Source organism: Cydia strobilella, chromosome 9 (genome assembly GCF_947568885.1).
Source record: "Cydia strobilella chromosome 9, ilCydStro3.1, whole genome shotgun sequence".
NCBI lineage: Eukaryota > Metazoa > Arthropoda > Insecta > Lepidoptera > Tortricidae > Cydia > Cydia strobilella.
In genome coordinates, this window is record NC_086049.1 from 4,077,658 (window position 1) to 4,097,213 (window position 19,556).

The 19,556-nt window shown below is 37.8% G+C and overlaps 1 protein-coding gene across 3 annotated transcripts in view; it reads right to left on the reverse strand.

Annotated features, from left to right (window-relative positions):
• The window catches only part of LOC134744094 (cytohesin-1), an 80,583-nt gene that overhangs the window by 50,815 nt on the left and 10,212 nt on the right, over window positions 1–19,556 (reverse strand). The gene's annotated exons all lie outside the window — the stretch shown is intronic.

A 19,556-nucleotide genomic window follows, 5' to 3' on the forward strand; every position in this document is an offset into this window, starting at 1 on the left:
TTTAGGTACAACAGGGATGAGACGGGCGGCGTCATATGGAGCTTGCCACTCTGCCAGTCTTCTCATTAGCTACCAACACTGGCTTGTCTGCTAAGCGATCGGAACAACATCCCTGAACAACTTCGTGTGCCCAGCTTGGCAGTCTCCAACAATCGGCTTGTAAATTAAGGCCGATTTTTGAACCTGGCAACCCGCCAGATGGGAGACATTAAACGAATTTATACCCAAGCGCGCTTGTCGATAGACAATAATAAGACTTATTTGTTGGCCCAGTTTCAGCTCGCTAATGTGGACGAACAGGTTATATTAACTGATTGAAAATTAATTGTTGGCTGCTGTTATTAATAGCCATAAACGATTTCGCACATTATCATAAGTGTACATGGGTGTACTGAATGCATCGTTTGGGCCTCAAACAAGTTTCATAAGATTCACTTATGAGTCTATTAAAATTCTTGTACCTATACGATATGATACGATACCTATAACCTAATTTTTGTATTTCGTTACATACTTTTATTTATATTTGTTTTCAGGGCACATGGTTTATAATTAATAAATATATGTCCAATGTTCTCAAGAAGTTGTTCATATATGTTTGAAAACATCCGAAATTCCCAGTTACCACCATGAAGAAATGGTAATTGTACAAAATAGAATGCCAGCATGCATCCGATGATAGGTCGCTCCTCTGTAACCGCTGCAATCCAGTAAACATCATGTAACGCTTTTGCCAATAAGCACATGCTAATTAATTTCAATTAAGCGATGGAGCATAACTTCCTTCGAACGAAACAAATGTCCACGCTCCGATAACGGACGAGGGTTAAATCGGACAGGAACAAAAAATACCGCGGGTAGAGTTGCCCGTTTGCTGGGTGTACCAATACCGGGTGTATCACACGGGTGTACACTAGACTCGGATTTCCGGATGAACTTCAGAATGGCGAAGTTGTCACGAGATTTATTATACGTTTCTTTTGTTATATTGTGATGTGTAATTGTGCAACTAATGAAGTCATTAAATGCGGTTAACGAGTCTTTGTCAACACCCGGCAATCCATAGTTACTATTTGTAAAGTCCAGCTATCACTTTAATAAAAGCAACTACCAAACAACGTCATGCTCTACAAGCACACTTTTGACATTGGCGAAATCATCACAAATTAGATAACAGCCATTTTTAAAGGAAGAAGAAAACTAGACTGTTTTATCACACGTTGGTAAGCAAATGGTAGCCTACAGGTCCTCCAGTCCTACTTATACATAGCAAAAAAGTCAATTATAATCAAAAACCAAAAGATGATTGGTGTATACGACCGATATAGGTATGTGACTTTTCTTCAACACAGTATTCAACGGAAATATTTAAGATTCGTATTAACGTATATCTCATATTTAATCAAATTAGCAACAACTGGCTAAACAAATTTCTTTAACTCGTAAAACTTACGCTGCAGGTGCTTACATATTACCAAAAAATACGAAGTAAAAATATTGATCAGGATCAGACACGTAACATAAAAACATTTATTCGCAAAAACTTGGTTCCTCCGTGCAAAGTGAAACTAAATAGTTGTTATTATGGGTATTCCCCCGGATAAAATGTAAGCCCAACCCTAGCGACGAATAAGACAGTTTGCATGGGAACGGGGAGCCGTGCATGCAACGCCCTCACAAATTTACAGCCGTCCAAATTCGACTGAGTGATATTTGAAACGCCAATAAATAAAAGCCCATCTAAATTCCAGACATAACGGAGAAGAAAGCGTAAATAGAAAGATACAAATGGCGGGCCTAATTCAATTTTGAGTAGACAGTTTCTGACAGAGATATTCTGGGAAAAACGGTCTAAACGAAAGTTTTAGGTAGTTGAAAAGTAAATCTTTATTTGTTTTTTTTTTGTAACGATGATTATTCCGTTTAAAATAAAATCGTGTCTGAATACCATGACTTCAGGATAATAACAACATACTTAACTCAACAGCCTGTTTAAGCAACACTTTTCTAAGCAAGCATTAACAAGTTTTATAGCAAGTTAAAATATAAATAAAAACTAAAACGTAAAAGTGAAAACAAACGAGAAAAATATTATCACTCTTAAATTTACCTTGATAAATTTAATTATGGCAGTTATTATTTCAATGTGTCATCTTTCTTTGTCAGAATCTAAATAAACAATTTGCTCTGTAATTAAATTGTTGTTAATAAATTAAACAAAATTACCAAAGTAATGAATACATTTCGTGGAACTGCATATCGCGATATGTAAATAACCAAGATTAGCTCATTTGAATCCATTGTTTACGAATGCACGAGATTTAAAGTACTTTGAACTGCAACTTCGACGAAGAGAGACATCAAAACTATAATTTGAATATCGATATTGTTGACATTAACTTCTTGTCTGTGTAGGATAAGGATCCTGATTGAATTTTTTTCGAGAATGATTTTTTCTGCTCTATACAGTACAACCGAGGTTTGTACCCATAATTTTTGACCACCACATACGAAGTTGGTTTAAAATGGAGTTCAGTAAACTAAACGAGAATGTAATAAATCGCATTAGCTTTTTGGCTGGCTTCTTAATGAATTACTTTGGTGATCTGTTATGAGCACGGCGTAGCTTCTTAGCAAAAACTGCAAGAATGTGAGGAGGTTAATACATGTCTGCCAAGTCGAATGTTAGTTTCACTTGACTTTCAAGTGGTGCGATAAAGAAGCCATGTGGTACAACACGTGTTGTCAAATGTTCGTTACTTGTATCCGACCCTGACCGTGAATCTGAGTTTATAACTTTATGCTCACAATTACTGAAACATTTTACAATGCCGTCTTTAATTCATACTCGGCTCACGGTTCTTTCGTATCCTACTTAATTTATATCTGAAAGATTTTGAATAATCTTAACATAACTTTATTATAACAGGACTACACATTCTAATCGGTAAACGGAGTGCCTATGCCTACTGGTTCAACTCATTTGAAGACTTAATATTATGCGACATAAAGCATTCCTTCTTTACTAGCATAGGAAGGAAAGGAAATATCAAAAAGTTAAAAGACAACACTATAAGGATAACATAGCTCCATTAATGGTATTTCTAAATGCGACTACAATATGCCCGCTGTATTGTATTGATACCGAAACATATCCAAACAATAAGTTCCAGGCCGCTCCCCTAGCTATCGTTTATGATACCGCAGAAACTACGCAAGAGCATTTAATACAAATATCCCCTAAATGAGTGCGGTTGCTCGTGACGGTTTCACGAAAAAGGGCAATTACTCCAGCCCGCCAAGTAGAGAATGAGCGCCCCATGGGAGATGGGAGCACGACAGTCCTTACGAAACGACTTCACAACGTGGCTCGCTTCGTTACGCTACATTGATAACTAAACGAGCCATATTGTCTTATTACTTATGTATTCATAAACCTCTGTCAAGTCTAAAATGCAGTTGATAATAGTTTGTACTTTTCTGTCATTTTGATGTTTGTGTTTGTTTGTTGGAAAAACGTTTGCTAAGCTTTATGATTTATGAATAAGTAGGGGATTAGTATTAATGAATGGCCTCTCAATTTGTATAAAGTAAGAAGATCAGACGTTATTTTACTTATTGATATGAATCCATAAAAATAATAATGGCAATGTATTTCACTCCACTTGTGCAAACATCAATATTTCAGTAATTTCTTTGCATGCGTGAAGGTGATATATTTGTGCCGGTACAGTAATATTAAAATCACGTATGCACGTACACGTAAGGCATGTAGTTAACTTCCGTTTGTCGGAGCTACTAGCTAATCGGTGAATATCCGTGAAATGATTGTTATCTGACTTTTTCCCGAATCTCCCAACCGCGTTACAATATTCTGAGCACGTGCGACACTTCGAGGGACATTTCATTGCAGACTGAGAATATCCGCGTTTTGGTATATTCGAAAAGTCTACACGAAGCGAATCTTTTTGTAATTCAAGGATACCCTCTGGCTACTAAGCTCATTTAAGTTCAGGGTTATAAGGTCGACACACGGTCAGTGTCAAGGTGACTCGATGGCCACCTGATCACCACTTGGGTCGCCCGATGGTAACTCCGATAAAGCCGTAACTCATTTGCTAAAATTACCCATGCATGGATAACCACATGAAGTGTTTACTCCGTACCTAAGTAGTTTGTTTATGCAGTATTAGTTGGGTCGAGTCGAGTTCAAGGTTTTCGGATGCATTTAGAACTTCTGATAGTTAAGTTAAGCATAAGCAACTTGACTATCAGATGAGAGTAAGCACTCTCACAGCTGTCTAATCTTAAGACCCAGTCTCTCAAGTATTCTTAGAGAGATAAAGTAGCAGAGCCCGGTACTCTCTAAGGATGCAACCGAACGCGCTAAGATGAGGAGTGTTGTGTGTGTAACTGAATAATATTACAACTCGCTTGTAAATACAAATTAATCTCGGCGTCAATGCTAGAGCGGTAAGGTACGAAGTGGAAACAAGTAATTCTCAGAAAGAGAACGCCTTGCTATATGCCCCTGTCGTGTCAACTAACCAGACCAGTTCCAGTCCCAACCGAACCGGATACAAGAGAAATCACTTAGAAAAATCTTCACGCAATTATTAAACAAGAGCGTGATTTGGCAAACTTGTGGAAGAAAATGAAAAGCCTGAAAGAAAATTAATCTCAAACTTTGAAGGGCTCTCGAATATAATATCTATCGTCAAATAATCCGAACAATGGGAGCAATCGATTTATTTAAATCGTGCGTTCGAATATTCCATTCAATCTAAACATGGATGATGTGATCATGTGATACAATGTTCAAATCAGAAAATCCATGTTTGTTGATGCTGAAACAGGAATGAAGCTACCTGGGCGACGCATGTTCGGATTAAAATTTGAGACGTGTGGCAAAACCAATAGGCGGCTGGGCTTTCCATTTGATTAGGTATCAAGAACGCGACGTATGAAATTGCTGTCAAGTAAACTTTTGTTTTATATCTCAAGCGCCATGTGAGTAGCTAATTTTAACAAGTCGCGTACAATTCCAGGGACTATGTCTGTTAATCTGTTATCGATAGTATTGTAAGAGATAATTAGCATGTTAGGTACTTGACTAATATCTAGAATTTTTATTTATAACTCCTTCCCCTTTATAAAAATTCAAGAAATAAAACTTCTCACAAGGAGAAACCCGCGTATCGCCCATGTTGTGATTTTTGTCGTTTTGTTTTAAAATGCAAGTGGAACCAGTCAGAGTCAGTGACCGTGCTCGCTTGGCAAACGCGCAGATTCAATCCGTATGAAACAATCAAAGGATTATGGGATGAGCTATATGTTGTTTACATATTGCATCATTGTATGCTTTGGCTATCTATAGCAATTATGTAGAACAATGTTAGGTGCAATATCATTTATGCTGTTGTGAACAGAATTGATATGATTTTACAAATCCAAGTTAAAATATTGAACATTAGTAATGCAGACATTCTGTAGAATTTTATACGTGATGTACTGACGCACAGTTACATCAGATAACTATTAGTTTGACATTTAAACGAAACACTGTGGTTATGGCATGTGTGTAATAATTATGATCATCAAATGAAACGCCATTATCAGTAATTTTTTAAATCGTAGACTTGAGTTCATAGTTGGCATTTTGTGGACATTACATAAATGTCGGGCAAATTGCTTTAGGATTTTAATTAGGACGGACCAGAATATCCGCCGTGGTCTATTCATAGATCTACAATCAGTTGTAAATTAGTACGTAATAGTGACAGGGAGGCAACACGTCGAGCGTGGTTCGCGGTAGGCCCTCTCTGACGATCTTGGTTACTTGGCTATCAATTTGCCAAACCGCGATTGGCATTGGAATCGATAGCATTAACTTCGATTGAAGGGCTGACGTAAAACGTTTCATTATTAAATCAGGACACAGTTCTATATGGAGAAGTTAGATTTACTGAACTAGGAATAACAAAACAGTGTGTAAATGTCGCTGTTAGATAAACGGCACTAGGCCGATTCGTTTTCGGAGAAATTCATTTAAGGAGAAAACGACAGTAATAGCTGAAACAGTCATTGGCTAAGTTAAAGCACCGGACTGGTATCCTAGTAAGTCCTGAATTTGAAGCCTACCTACTCAAAACGTTCATTAAATTAAGTAAAAAACAAACAACCTAAAGATTATTGGTTTTACCATGGACAAGTTCTTCCGATAACGTCACAAAATATTAACTTCAGTCATAATGAGTTAAACAAACCCGACTTTCTTGCGAAACAAGTTGTAGACCGCGGGCCAGGAACAGATTTCCATGACCAATCGCCTCCCGGGCGAAAACTCGTATAGTGGTTAACGGCTATGTATGATGAACCCTCGTGAACGTCAGCAGCCGCTCCGTTGGTGGGTTGAGGAATGGCAGCGAATAAAGTCTATAAAAAAAATTTTGTCGTCGCCTCCCGCTTGATACTTTGTCAGATGATAGTTTAGATGCTATTGTGAATAAACAAAATCGTCAGCCGATTGTATCGCTGTGGAAAGACCGTCAGCTGGTCACATGAACATGTAAAAAAGAAAATTCTTTTTAGGCATCGGCGTCATCTCCTCCCGTTTGATACTTTGTCAGATGATAGTTTAGATGCTATTGTTAATAAAACAAATCGTCAGCCGGTTGTATCGCGGTGGAAAGACCGTGTTACGCGTTTCGGAAGCTGCCATTTCTCAACCCACCAACGGAGCGGCAGCTGACGTTCACAAGGGTTCATCATACATAGCCGTTAACCGCTATACGAGTTTTCGCCCGGAAGGCGATGACTGACGAAATTTGCGCCTGGCTCGCGGTCCATTGGTGAGTCAGAACAAGACTTGTCCCCCCCGGCAAGGTCAACACCCCCCCTCCTTAATGACTGCTATTTCTGGTTCCCGGTCTTAATGCCATCTGCTGCATGTAGCTATACTTAGAATTGAAACAGTAGATCCAACGCTGCGCTCTAAGAGCCCAGCATACACATTAGTGCGTACTGTGTTTAATTAAACTGATGCGAACTGCTAATGAATGCGATTTAGATCGTTCGAGGGAAGAGGCTGCTATGCTACACAACTATATCTATGAACAATAAACAATCTTTACCCTCATTAGGCGTTAGGTGAGACTAGGGTCAATCAGTCTATCGCTGGTGGGGTCGCAATAGGTCAATGAGTCTATCGCTGGTGAAGTCGTCATAAAATAAAGACATCTGGAGGCGTATTCTGATGAGTTATGAGTTTGATCTGGATTTGTTCTGTCAGTGTTACAATTGACATTTCTTATAATAGTAATCGGATTCTAATACTAACACATGATTTAGGATCACGTTAGCCATGTGTATTCCCCTTAAACAGGTGGAATGTAATGGACATGGGTAATATTATCTCAATCGTCTATAGCAGCAGGGCTGGCTAAACAGAAATAGAGATAACCCCTTATATAGAGATAACAAATTATATAACATCTGTATAACATAAAACATAAAGAAAGCTATAGATCAATAAATAGATTTGTATAACATCTTTAAAACATTAAGAGCGATATTTATCAAATCAAATGAAGCCGATGTAACATTAATAGACATTTTATTTGTCATTAAACTGTAAAGAGGGTAATTCGAAACATTTAATGTTGATGACTCTGAAAACTTTCTCAAGTGAGTTTATATTACCAGAAATAAACAAGGGTATAATGTTTATTAATAACATTAATATTTATAATATTGGATCTTTACTACGTGATTGGTTTTATTATTTTATTTTCCCGTAGGTTTAAGATTATTTACGGAACAAACCATTTTGAATGCTTTAGTTTACATCTCCACAGACAATTATTGCGGTAGTTGTTAAACTTAAGTGGCGCTCTAACTAAACGAAGGGCATCGGCATTATAGCATCGTAGATCGAAGGCCGGGTTTCTATTCCCTTCCCGTTGAGGTACCCTTCGAGAGGGAAACGATCTTTTGTTTCCTAACTTTACACGTTTGCCACGTGACCTATTTATTGGACAACTTGTAGCATTTGCACAGAGGGTCTACCTACTGCAATATTCTTTACAGTACATATGGTGCTACTTTCTCGCGCTAGTGCGTAAAAGAGCACTTTTCGTGCATATGTCGAAAGTTTAAAGGGCCATATGTACTGTAAAACGTTGTACGATACACGTGCGAATAGGTAATTCGCAACTCGTGTCGATTTAAAACACTCCCTGCGGTCGTGTTTTAATCCACTCGTTTCGAATTTCCTCTTTTCCGCACTTGTATCGTAAATAACTATTACAGTACATATGGTGATACTTTCTTGCACTCGTGCGGGAATGATCACTTTCCGTGCCTATGTCGAAAGTTTAAAGGGTTTATGTACTGTATAAACGTTGTACAAGGTATCGTACCTATTCACACGCGTACGTGCGAATTTTCTACTTTTCGCACTTGTATCGTAAATAACTAATAAATGTTTTATGTGTTTAGACGATTTAGATATTTATTCAAAAATTCTATGAATATTTCGTGACAATGGCCAAGAGCTGAAATAATACTAAAAGTCAACATTAATCGCAAGAATTGAACAGCCAAGCATAATTGTAAGGCCCCAGGTTGATAAGACAGAACGACACATAAAAAGTGCACTTAATTACTTCATTAAATTTATATCTATGTAATACCGATATCTGTAATCTGTCAGTGTCTCTGTCTAGATTAAAAATATGCTTGTTAGTATTCAGACAGGCTAAGCCGCATATTCGTAGTCTAAAAGTCAATTATGAATAATATTATCATTAAATAATTCGTACACCGAACAATTAAAAAATATCAAGGTTTTTCGCATGTAGCGAAACTGTGTGAAATCATAATAAACCAAGATGAATTTTTTTTGTACGTCTCACGCTCATTGGGATTGTAGATATTTTATTTTCACGAAATGACATTTATGGCCTTGTCACAGAATAAGTAATAGTATTATCATACAGAACAGCCACGCACCGCCCCGCCCCGAATTACTTCGCCCCGCGACAGCAGATTGACGGCCGTTTGCCGGCCGCTCAGTACTCTTTTTAAGCAACTTACTCACACTATGACGCATGACGCGTGTACAGTACAGACGTGCCGTTCACACATAGAAACGCAAGTGATTTTTGATGTATAACGTGTCCGCCCTGTGGCCTTGTTTAACATTGCGTGAGTGGATGTGGATCACGGGAAGATTCGCGAATGTGTGACAATATGTAAAGCATGCTCGTCACCTGTGCCGTGTCACGCAATGGTGGAGCTAATAAACACTATTAGCACACACGTTGCACGCTTCGAAAGATTACTTAATGGTAAAGCAGATATGCCACTCCTGAATAAAACACTTACTGCTTGCGCTATAATGTCTCAGTTGGAAGAGCGATCCGATTCACTACTGGTACAGTCGCCATCAGATATATCGAAGCGGCCAAGGTTTTCACAATATCTCAACGCGCACTCTATCGCCTTGACAATAGAGGCGTGTTCAGATATAAGTGAGCGCCTTGGCCGCTCTGATATATCTAATGGCGACTGTACAGTTTACATTTTTTAGGTTTATTTAACATCTAGCCGCCTAGAGGAGGCCTATAAAAAACCTTCCATACAGAAAAAAAGCTTGACTTGAACCAAGAAAATTTCAAGGAAGACCGAAATTTTGAACCAAAATATTTAGAATCAAAATTGCATTTATCATAGCAAGCTTTTATTTATGGGCAGCTAATAGGGATTAGGATAAACAAAAGGTGTTAATGGTCCGTCAACAACTCTTAGTTAGTAGTCTAAATTATGTATCTGTGATTAAATACATCTTCAAATCGTTGTCTGCGAACTGATAATTTGCTTAACTTTAGTCAACTAATTGTTAGCTTAGGTTAGTATAGGTGCTAATAGAAATTTCCGTTTTGTTCCAGTGGATATGCATCCACTTTAGTGTAATTTAGTCTGTGCCGGTCCAGAATACAGGCAAGTGACGCAAGATGAGGATAGATGTCTAAGGTCACCTCGATCCGATCCTTCACGCCCGTTTAAACTGTTACATTACTCAGAACCGGGACAAATTCAGCTGATTGAGATTTATGCAACTACCTTGCTGCACTCTACCGTAATACAGTTTGTGTTTGTCGTTTTTTTTTAAATTCTTTACACCGCAATATTACGAGGATAGGTCAAAAGTGTCAACATCAACATTTTTGTAGTCTAACTAGCTAACTTCTTAAATAGTTCCTCAAAATACTCACATGAAGTATCATTAATTAGCGGGCATTGTTATCATTGATACATTGGTTAATCTAAGTTGCAGCACATAGAGGCTATCTTAAAACACTGAGATAAAAAATCCTGAAACAATGAAAAACAGTTCACCGCTTTTTCACTCAAACTACTCAAATTTTCTAGCAGTCTTTATTTTATTTACGAGTAAGCTTTTAATCTGTAAGCCTTATCTATGCCTTAAGGTGCCTAATACTAATCCATACTAATATTATAAATGCGAAAGTCTGTCTGTCTGTGTTACCTCTTCACGCTTAAACCGCTGAACCGAGTTGAAATTTGGCATAGAGATAGTGAGCCCCGGAGAAGGAAATAGCATAGTTTTTATCCCGAAAATCATCCTTTAAGAGGGTCAAAACTTCACTCGCGAAACGCTCCTAACAAAACGATAAGTGAACGTGACGTCAAGGTCACTGAGAGCCCATCTTGAAGTATGGACAAAACAAGAAAATTGCGTTTTTGTCGGTGAAATATTGTTTATGTATATAGTTGCTGTACAACCTTTTTTTGGATAAAATGTACTTAAGGAATCGAATGGTACTCTTACTTTTTTCAGTTTTTTCCTTTTTGAAAGTAAAAAAAAAACTTAAACTGGTCCAATGTGCATTGCGTCTCACTCTCTCATTAAGCAAAATGACTGATGAATGATGAATTGGACAGATGGAAGACCATCCTAAAGTCCCAACGGTAATGAGCTAATTTTAATTATTTAAAAGTGAAACAATATATGCCAGAGGTGACGCTTTGCTTCGTAAAAATATACCGTTGGCCTAAAAATACACCATAATTTTAGAAACGAATGCTCAAACCATCTGTAGTTGATGTTACGTTAACAATGTTAACATTAGGCAGGATGGAAAGTTTGACGGTTTTCCGACAGCGCCATTTATTATTACGGCCCAATTCGAAAAATGCTTATAAGATGTCACACCGATATGATACCGATCTGTCAGTGTCAAAAGTGACGTTTTTGGTTGAAGAAATGTCACTTTTGACACTGACAGATCAGTATCGTATCGGTGTGGTGTGACATCTTATAAGCATTGTTGGAATTGGGCCGTCAGTCAGTTCAATAAACTTAATTAACCCCCTTCCCACGCTGTTGAGGGTTTAACTTAACTTATCGTTGAACTATTTGTTTTTTTTTTCTATTTGAAAGTTTAAAGAAAAGCTTTTTTTCGAAATTTTTAGGTCTTGTATTTGTTTATTATTCCTATATATTTTTCAAGTTTCCAATTTATTGTGATAAGTTGCTCATTTTCTATTTATTTAACTAAATTTAGTTATAAAATCCAACATGTGTCAACTACCCTATTCTATTTTTGCACATACGCAAAGTGAATACGACAGAAATCCATGTATTTTGCAAAACAAATCTACAGCAAATGCACGAAAGGAAATGGCTCTGAGTCATGCATGCATGACCGCGTCTTTTATGTGAACTTTTATATCCCGCCAGAGGGTGCGGAGTCAATAGCATTGCTACTACAGTTGGTAACTAGATGTGGTCGCGATAACGAGCTTTAACTTTGAACAGCCAGGTTAACTTTGATCAACCTGTGTCGCGGATTGAATAATACTAGAAATAACATACATATTTAGTTGGGTTAGGGTCAACAGGATCTGGTGAGGTTGCGGAAGAGTACTTCGGCGTTCCTGTGGCCTCGCCATATAGCCCTGAGGCGGCAAAAAGGGGGTTTAGTGGGTATACCATGGGTCTCATTACCCTATATGGGAGTCCCACATAACCATCCCAGGCCTATCCCCGCGCCTGGGTGGTATGCGTAATGCAGGTTAAAGAATTGCCAAAATTTCAGTGTCAAAATTTATTGAGGACCGACTGCTTGTGAAATCCTAACCGATACCTAAACGACCTTTCTACCAGAGGCAGGTCTAGAGAGAAAGGAGAGTAAAGGGATCGAGTCTCCCCCCCCCCCCTTCTCCTCCCTCAAACATCTGAATAATTCTGAATCCCTCCACGAATTTCCTTTAAACATAATTGCTTTAATTATGATGCGGGTTCGTGAACTTTTAATAAACACAGCCTATTTAAGGTAAAATATGGCCGTCATTCTGCGAAGTTCGCTTATTAAAGCCAACAGTAGGTTAATGTCTGAATGAAGTTAAGCCGGCAGCAAAGGGAATCCGACCCCTGAGCTTCTTGTATAATAGCTGGGTAAACATGATTAATATCAAACATTTGCTGAAGGATATTAAATAAGTATAAACAAGGTAAACGAAACGATTGTTTACCCATACAGCTTCGCTAAAACTATTATGTTCCTGAGAGAAAACAGATAATGCGCTAAAAAATGTACCTATGGACTTGATAAAATCGCATAGTAACCTATACCAGAGGCTCACAATTTTCGTAGCAGCCTTGAACAATAACAAGCCCTGAGAGTTAAATGGACGCTATGCAAATAGGTGTTCAATATAATTCATCAAATCATCATATCAGAGAAAATTCTCTAAATATAGACTAGGCTTAGCAGCTAAGTAGAAAGCCAAATATGTAAATTATACGTTCTGTATTTGCTGTCTGAATAAATAGGATGACAGTTGAAAAGGGATTCCAAATCAGAAAACCAATATCATGGTATATCTACTCCTAGCTAGCTACACAGCAAATCTGCCGAGCTTTTACGTGTTGATTGGATTTCAGCTTTGTGAGATAGGAAAAGCCAGCTGTTTTTAATTATCAGACTGTTAAATTAATTTGATCCTCGTGATTTACAAAATGTATTCATCGTGACCTCATCATAACATTTTTAGATTTTGTTTTCCCTCTCAGAGACCTTAGTTATTCTGGGCGTTAATGAATTAAGTTGTTTGCAACTTATTGTTAATCCTTTGGAACGAAGTTCCTTATCGGACGGTTGGCGGATGAGGGCTAGGCGAATACAAGTGTAAGATTTTGCTGTCACAGACCATACTATTGAGAAATCATTATGTAATGAGACCAAAGATAGATATAACTCCGTAATAGATGGATACAGTCTAAGGAAAAAATGTGCCTCGAAAATCAAGAAAATTTGATTCTTTTTTTTTTTTATGAAATAGGAGGCAAACGAGCAGACGGATCACCTGATGGTAAGCGATTACCGCCGCCCATGGACACCCGCAACGCCAGAGGGGTTGTAAGTGGGCGCTACTAGTTTTGGCCTACAGTCGTACAGATGGCGTCGACGGTTTCGTTTGTTATTTAACAATTTTAACGCATATCAGTGAAAGAACATGGGTCAAAATCATAAAAATAATTAATGCAAATAAAAAAAATCATTTATCTATATTTAAATACATTCTATCGTATTTTTATAAATCTTCATTTTTAGTTTTAAAGTGTGTCGACAGATGGCAGTGAATTTACTGGGGTTACAAAATTTACTATGACAGTACCGCTCTAGTATAAGTTACTCTATGATGAGGCTAATCAGAATGAAAATGAGGATGAACATGAACACGTCACCATCAGCCTTTCTTAACTTCGTTCCAACCGAGTGTTCCACGACAGTCACAATTTCTTTAAACTTTTTTTTTTCTTTTTGTTCGCATGTGTGTATGCGAAAGTGTTAGCATTAGTTTAATTTAAAATACTATGTAACTAACTGTAAGTTCATGTAATTCCCTTTGTCTGTAAATCTTGATATCCTATTGTATGTTCAAAGCTGTATAAATAAATAAATGTTATTTCAATAATCAAAATTATTTTAAGAAAGATACTTTATTATGAAGTCGATTAAACGCTCGTCATGTTTCGATCCGTTTTCGAGGATCTTCGACTGGAGCACAAATTGCAACGTCTCTACTAATCGAGCGCGCGACGTGTACGTACACGTACAAGGAAAGTGGCTGCGTTTATAGACTGTTAACCTCATTTAGTTAAATATCTCTTTGTGAAATTTATTTATTAGGTACCCAGTTCGAAGGTTTTACCGTTTGTACGTTGTTCGAAAATAAGTACCGCCGTATAATTCACGACACGAGCTAATATAAAATACGCAAACTGATCACCGTGCAATTTGTACTAAGTAGTCGTTAAATACTGTACCTAAAATTCGTTTATGTTTATATAAATCTTTTGTTAGAGAATTTAATACTTAACAATAGAAGAACCAATCACAAAGGTTTAATAGAGTTGATAAAATTCGATTGAATAATTTAAATTGCATTCGTCGCCTGTCTAACGCTACCGTTAGTATTGTACCTATGAATCGATTACAAAAACAATATTGTATAGATAATGGGTCATGAAACTATATTGACGCCATATGACGGCCATTGTTCGGAACATGTGCACAATATTAGGTCGTACAAACATTGTTAAGGTTAGTAATGTCAGTATACAACATGACATAGTGCCGGCATACGGTAGTCGGTAGCGCTTACGGCTTAACACTTCAATGTGTAGAGATTATTTAGGGTACACTTTATGCCTACGAGTAAACACTATTTTTAGGTGTTCATGTTCAGTACTAGAGCGTGCTCACGGTTGAAAGAATTCATAGTCAAATGCATTTCTCTCACACGGTAGTTTCAAGTGATAGGTTGTTTATACTGATTAGTAAAATATTCCGTATTTATATCTTGAAATTGAAGTACATAGTTGAGTTGTATATGTTACCGTAAAATAAAATATTTACAATGAAAAAGCGTTTTCTAGTAAAAACTAGTTTTCTGTAAGTGTCTCTTGGTGAAAACTAGTTTAGATTAATTGTTCTTTTTGTAATCTTAACAATAATTGTCAGCATGGTCGCCATCGGCATACAGCAAGTAAGACTGATTTGTTTAAAAAAAAAACTTACATAAGTATACTATAAAAGCATTATCTAATAATATGAATTAGGCCACGTATTTCATTGCTTTATTAAGTATGTTCAAATATTTGCAATAAGTAGTAAACAATGATTATGGCCGTTATGAGATACACATCTGTGTATTCTGTGATGTCAGCTCTGTTTAGCTGTCCCCTTTAGCTAGGGTTGCCATGTAAAATAAAAAATGGCATATTCTGAATAAAGTCCGGACATCACCCTAAAAATCCTGACATTTACTGGGCAGTCTTTTTTCCCCAAACACAGTTTATCCACGATTCACAGTTACTTACCATTACTACGATAAAGTATAAAAGCGCCCATTAAAACCTTACTCCAAAACCTTTTGCGGGCCACTAGCGCGTTTACCCTCTACCATATTCCGTGACTATAGCATAACGTATATTCTTCCCTTTCCTCTGCCCAACCAAAGTTTTTGCTAGCTTCTAGAGGTTAGCTGACTCGCCGAGTCCCTTCGCGATCCTGACAAAGAACCTAAACTTCTGACATGTCAGGGGAAATCGAGAAATCCCGACATACATATGGCAACCCTACCTATATAGCTTACTAAGACAGAATGCGCCCCAGTTGCAAAAGGATTGCAACAGCGATCGCATTCTCATCCATTATCTGTTCGTAGACATTCGTTACACCCGATCCATCGTCGTTTGTCTTGTTTGATAAACAATTTGCAACTTCGCTCGTAAATTAAGCGCGTAGCAGACAATATTTTAGATATTATACTTTGCGTTTCGCTTCAATACCTACTTAATAAGTAGAAGTGCTAAGAATGATGGTGGACGACCGGTCTGGCCTAGTGGGTAGTGACCCTGCCTGTGAAGCCGATGGTCCTGGGTTCGAATCCCGGTAAGGGCATTTATTTGTGTGATGAACACAAATATTTATCTTTACAAGTATATCGTCGCCTAGCAGCCTTAGTACAAGCTTTGCTTAGTTTGAGGCTAGGTTGATCTGTGTAAGATGTCCCCTATTTTTTTTTAGATAGACGTCCGAATACTCGCGTCACTGTGCCAGTACATGTCATCTTTGAATCTAAGTAATTGTCAATAGAAGTGACAGCAGGGTGTCATTTATTGGGTTAATTAGCGTGTCGAGCACTAGCATGTTGACCTTATATTGTGTGTAAATTCGCAAAGTGAATCTATATACATAATATAAAGTGGTCTATGGACACGTTTGTCTGTCTGACTGTAGACTGTTGACGGCCATATTATTACTATTAAGCATGATTCGCACTAAGGGTTTGCATGTATCAAAACAGTACTTTAAGTATGTGTCTTATTACCAATATCGTTAACTAGCACGCAATAAATGTATAGATGTGTAATGTATTGGAGTATAAGAACCTCAACCTCATACGAACGAGGTACACTTTGCAAATCGAGTAAAGAAGTAGTGTTTTGCTTTCCCAGTCGTGCATGAAATTGTTTAATACGTAACTTTGATCAATAATTTCCAACAAATTGCCCAATATATAAAACACATAACGGAAAGTCAACAGTAGGCATGCGGGCATTGAAAAGTCAATGTTTTCTTAGCGCTCACATATCCCGGCGTTATTTAATCTCTATACAAACAAGGAGATCAGTAAAATAGTGGTATATAAGCAACAAGTGGAAGTGGACGCTATTATGTTACTGTGTCCACGCCGTCCCCTCGCTGCGTGGGAGCAGCTAGCTCCTAGTTACTAGGAGTCGAAGTGGTCGCCATGGTCGAAATCGGCCGAAAAGATCATCATCATCATATAAGTAATAACCAGCGCAGCTTAGGCGCCATTCATTTATTACGTAAAACAATTTAGGGGGGAGGGGGTTCAAACATATCTTATTTTTTTTTACAAGGGGAAGGGAGTGGGTTTTCATAGTTCTTACGTAAGATCACAAAGATCTATGATATTATGACGTTTAAAATAACAATGGCCCACACTCTATGCTATCAAACATGGTGCAGAGTTCGCTTAAACGGGTTCCAGAACCTTTGAAGGTACAAATAAACGTTCCAAAAAAATATTTTTTTCGAAAAATAACCACTAAAACAAACCAACCGTATAAATATAGCCAATATAGGGGGGAGGTGGTCAGCCTTTTCTTATTTTTTCTAACATAGGGGAGGGATTGGGTCAAAACCTGGCAAAAATCGTCTTACGTAATAAATGAATGGCGCCTTAGCCGCTGGCGTTATTCGTGTCGCCAGGAGTATAGCCGCAAGATTGTAAAAGGCTGCTGGCCAGTATATGCAAGGAGCTCGGCCTTATTTAATCTCTTTACAAACAAAGAGATCAGTATAACAGTGGTAAGGAACAAATGTCCGCTATTATGTTACTGTGTCCACGCCGTCCCCTCGCTGCGTGTGAGCTATATAGGTACATAATAACGAACGCAGCTTAGCCGCTAGCGCTGTTCGTATCGCCCTGAGTACAGCCGCGCGATCTTAGAAGGCTAGCCAGTAATATGCAAGGAGGCTGGCGTTATTTAATCTCTTTACAAACAAAGAGATCAGTAAAACAGTGGTAAGCAACAAGTGGACGCTATTATGTTACTGTGTCCACGTTGTCCCCTCGCTGCGTTTGAGCTATATACTAAGATAATAACCAACGCATGAACGCATCAGCTTAGCCGCTGGCGTTATTCGTGTCGCCCTGAGGCCCTGAGTACAGAAGGCTAGCCAGTACATGCAACCATACATGATCGGGTACGTTCAGCTGTTACTTTTGATGTTGTCATTCGATGTAGCCCGAATACTTGTCGGGCGTACTGTACTGCACTATGTCAGAGCGACGACAAGCGCAAATGTAACAACTAGGGATCCGGATGGGACATATCCTTCCTTTCTTAGCAATTAGCAGTAAAGGTTGATGCTTTCACACATCCGTGTCCAGTCAGAAACAGGAATGTCGGGATTAGTCACGACTGTTGCGTCGCGTGCTTTTGTCGCGCTGTCAAACACTGTTTTTGCTATACATTGATTTCTGTACTAAGTGTTGTTTCGGACCTTGAGGTCACAGATATACAAGTTTGAGTGGAGACTTCGTCGAGCATAGCAATAGCAATACTGGGCCTGTTAACTAGCGGATGCGGCATCCACTTTGTAGTCGGGTGCAGCCTTCCTCGAACGCTTCGGATATCTTTAACACTATTAAACACATTAATGTCCGGATTCCATTAAAAACGTACAATTTCTGCACTAACCAAAGGATTTTAACAATAAATTTGTAACATATGGGAAACTTTTTTCATATACATATTAAGAAAAATGTTTCCCTGACTTTAATATGAAAAATATATATAAAGAAAACGCTTGGATGCGACTATGCAGCCATGTCTGGCTTGAGCCTCCGGGGAACTATAAACCTTCAATTTGAATTCGTTGTAGATTTTATACACCTTGCCTTTTTAGAATTGCGTAGTCAACTAGGAACCCTTATAGAACGCCATGTTTGTTATATTAAGTTCAATCCAATTCTCCTTATTAGGGCCTACTCGGTGGTATTGCAAAGAAACTTGGCTTATGCAATAGTTTAACGACTATTCAGACATTCATTCATTACCTATAATTTAAACATTTTAAACAGATTACATTGATAAGACTATCGAAATTATCGAAAAATATCTTAGCGATAACAAAATCTGTAAGTTCATTCGTATCTTGACTTCAAAACCGGCTTTCATTCAAAAAAATACGGTTAGACACATCTATGTGAAGGCCTTATGACTCACATATTGTCAATAGTGATAAATGTTTTCACAGTTGGGCTCCTTTCGATGAGTTCAGCGTATCAGCCGCTATCGGACCGGTCTAGTGATACTGATAACGCGAAAACAACTTGTGTTTGCGAGCAAAAATGTTCTACAAGCCATTACGTACATCAATCAGCTTCAGAATGACATGACATTAACGATATAACATGTACGACTGTAGGTATTCTGGGCATCGTGCACTAGAAACAAAAATACTTCTTAAAACGAAGATAACTGAGAATTAACATCGTAATATATTCTGGAAAAGACAATTCAAACTACTGCGTATTCTAGATCTAGTGAGATACTTACATTTTTATAAAATGGACTTTAAAATTAGAATTACATCAAATCCGGGCGGCTATAGTATGTGTCTCAATTCAATTCATGTATATCCAAAATCAGGTAGTGTTAACAAACAGGTGTTACATACATGTATAATTAAGTGCATCACTTTTGGCCATATGAGGCATACAAATATTTAACTTGAGTGGCGGTGTAGCTCGTGAGATTAAAACTAATTATCATCATCATAATAATAAATGTTAACTATTTACATACACGTGCTTATCGATTTATGTCAAAATTCTTATTGCTCAATGTCAAACTAAGGCCTATTTATATATTTAAATTATATAATTTAGAGAAAACATTACATGAATCAAAAAAGTTCGCT